The sequence below is a fragment of the Chinchilla lanigera genome, unplaced genomic scaffold, assembly GCF_000276665.1.
Source record: "Chinchilla lanigera isolate Chin_1 unplaced genomic scaffold, ChiLan1.0 scaffold00056, whole genome shotgun sequence".
Taxonomy (NCBI): domain Eukaryota; kingdom Metazoa; phylum Chordata; class Mammalia; order Rodentia; family Chinchillidae; genus Chinchilla; species Chinchilla lanigera.
In genome coordinates, this window is record NW_004955457.1 from 7,379,316 (window position 1) to 7,382,982 (window position 3,667).

A 3,667-nucleotide genomic window follows, 5' to 3' on the forward strand; every position below is an offset into this window, starting at 1 on the left:
CAAGTCAGAGTGACACATGGCAGAGGGTAACGGTTCATGGCAGTGGAAAACAGGAAAAGCAACCAAAGGGAGGAGCGGCAGAGAAGAGCAAGCCTCTTTCCTTTCCTTATATGGTAAGCAGGCTACCCCCACCCAGGGGGCGTGTAGCACTCACAGAATCTCCATATCCTGCTCTTGCACAGGCTCAGGATGAATACAAAGTAAGGACACTGGCTCCCTGCTGAATTACATAGTTAACCTTTTAAACTTCTCAAACTGACACAATGTACATCATCGCAGAGCGGTAAGGGCATGCCCTTTTCACCCCAGGATGCAGAACTGCTGAGTCACTCAGCCAAACCTCTAGACTCCCCAAGTTGACACAATGTATCACCGATAACACTGTTGCACCATGTCCTTGCCAACATTTGGTGTTATTGTTGTTCTGTATTTTTTGTCATCGGAATAGGTTTTTGGTGCTATCTTGTTGCTGTTTCTTTTTTTGTAATGCTGGGAAAAGAACCTAGGGCCTTTTGCATGCTAGGCAAGCATTCTGCCACTGAGCAATATCACTAGGCCTCTTTTCGTTGCTTTAATTTGTCATTCTTTGGTGTCATACAATGTGAAACACTTTTTGTATGTTTTTCTACATATCCTCTTTTGTGAGTTGTCCACTAAGGGTTGTTGTTGTTGTCTTGCGGTGCTGCAGATTGTATCCAGGGCCTCGTGCATACTGAACAAGTGCTCTACCAAGAAGCTACATCCTCATCCCAGGCCCGTTTTTTAAATTGAGTTGTTCATTTTCCTATGTTGACTTTTAAGAATTCTGTGTAATCCCTAGCCCCTATCTCCCTAAGAAGAGTTCTTCATATATTTTGCATAACAGCTCTAGTCAGATTTGTCATTTGAAAATATTTTCCCAGACTCTGGATTATTTTCTCATTCTTTTGGCATTTTTTGGGAAGCATAAGTATTTAATTTTAATGAAGTCCAGCTTATCATTTTTCATGGATCATACCTTTGGTATTATATTAAATAGTTATCACTTATACCTCACAGTATTTAGGTTTTCTCCTGTCTTTTGGAAGATTTATATTTTGTGCTTTACATTGTGATATATGATCCATTTTGAGTGAATTTTGATCAAGGGTATAAGGTCTGTGTCTAGATTCATTTTTTTGTATGTTGGTATCTGATTGTTCTAGAACCATTTGTTGAGAATACCTTGTTCCATTTTATTGTTTTTTATTGTCTTTGCTCCTTTGTCAAAGATCAGTTGAATGTATCTATATGGGTCTATTTCTAAGTTCTACATTCTGTTCTATTTATCTATTTGCTTATTATATTGTTTTAGTCAGCTTTCTGTCACTGTTACAGAGTACCTGAGAAAACCAACTTATTAGGAAGAAAGGTTTGTTTTGGCTCATTTAGAGCCAAAGTTTTATTTTTCAGAGATTTCAGTCCATGGTTGCTTGGCCTTCTTGGTTTGGGCCTGTGATGGTAAAGTACCTCACAGTGGGAACACATGGTAGAGTAGGCCTCCTCACCTTTGCCATGAATCACAGACCTAAGAACGGGGTGAGGTCCTAATATTCTCTTCAAGGGCATACCTCCAATGATCTAAATTTCTTTTACTAGGCCCCATCTCTTAAAATTTCTGTCACTTCTCAATAGCATCACAGGATGGTGACCAATTTTTTAACCTGTGGATCACAGAGGTCATTTCTGAACCACAGCAATCAGCAATATTGTCTTGATTACTGAACTTCAGCAAGTCTTGAAGTTGACCAGACTAACTTTGTTCTTCTTCAGTATTGTATGGACTATTCTGAGTTTTTTGCCTTTCCATGAATATAGTACATATATTAGGATCAGTTTGTTGGTACCTGCAAAATAAGTTGCTAGAATTTTGATGGGAACTGCATTGAATCTGGAGATCAAATTTAGAATTGACATCTTGATGAAATGCATCTTCCTAGTCACAAAATTGAGTCTTCTCATTCACAAATATGGCATATCTCTTCACTTACATAATTCTTCTTCTGATAAAGATTCTTTCAGGTAAAAGTGTCAGCAACCTCCAGTGTATTCTTGCCCTTCCCTACTGTGAACTTATTACAGAGAAATAATTATTCCATCAGGGTTAGGGTTAGGTTTGGGTTAGGGTTACTAGGTGTGGCCAAGTGACTTGTTACCAGTACAGTGTAAGGATTAAGGTTACCTGTATGTTGTAAGTGCAAGTAATGAGTGTCACTTCCAGGATAGGTGTTACAAGAAGTACGTGTGCCCTCTTTACTCACCATTTCACCAGTTTGACACCAAAGACTGTTCTGCCCTGTAAGGATGGCAGAAGCTCAAAATAGAAGCTGGGCTCACTGGATTTCTGAGTGGGAGAAATTTTGTTTTCTCACTAGAGCAGCATTTTTTTTTTTCCATATGTGAGATTTGATTGGTTGTGTTGAGGATCACTACAGACATTTCACTGTACACAATTCCTAACACACATATCAAAAATCTAAAAAGCCATGTATTGTTCCTTTTTCAGTTTTTCCAGTGACTTTCCAGCTTCAAATATGTAGGCAAATTTTCCATAAGAGGATTAAGTATCAAGTATCTTCAAATGTTGAGAAAGTGTTACTTAAGTCCCACCGATTCACAATTTTGTATCATATACACCACATACTTAAATTTTCAGTCTTCCACAGCACATTAATAAAATTAGGCAAACCACTACCACGATCAAAGATGTTATTAAGTGCACATGATTCTGACAGAGCAACAATCAGGAAGTAGTTTTCTTTAGAAAACAGTTCTACTAAAAACAACATGGGAATAGAAGTCGTTTAAAATATCCAAGACATATGAAATGCATGACTGTGATTCCAAATTGCCCTTTAGCATGCGTTGTATTGCAGGATGTAAAACTAACCCCACCTGTGGAATGTTAAGCTGACACCCAAGACAGTCAGGGCCTGCCATTATTCAATATCCCACTATTTTCCGGTTGTACCAAAAAATAAACAACCAGAGAATGATTTCACCTCTAAAAAAAAATCATTTACACTTGAAAAATGCTATGAGGTGGCATTCCTTCCTCTTTAAAAATGTTTCTAGAGCTACTAAAAAGCTTGCACTTACAAAATAGTTGATAAAAATATTCCTCTGGGTTGTACAAGAAGGGAGCACTGATAAGACGCGGTGTGTGATTGATCAGACTTGGTTTTTATCTTCGGCTTCGTCAGAGGCCATGCTCTCCTTGTTTTCAGTTTCTCCGTTTTCCGCAGGTAAATCTTCCTTAGTTTGTTGATTCGCCGCTTCGGCCTGTTTTCCCGTGGCTCCCCTTTTGCCCTTTGCTTGCACTTTTTTTGTCCGAAGATTTATTCTTTCCTGCGGCCTTTTTTGGCTTCGTTTCCACTTTTGCATGAGCAGGTTTAGCCCACGACCTCGCCGATCTACCCTGGGTTTCTCCCTCGTGGTGCTGACCTACCTTTGGGCGTCCTGGAGGCAGGGGCGCCTTGGGAGCTGCGCTGCTGGGCCCTGCCGCTCCTCCCGAGCCGCTGGAGCTGCTCTAGCGCAGCATTATTGTGCTGCTGAGTGGATAGTCATTTTCTTGACTAATATAAGTGCATTGGAAAAATCAGTTTTTATTTTCCATGTGTATTGTTTGAATTTCCCAAAACCATTTTCC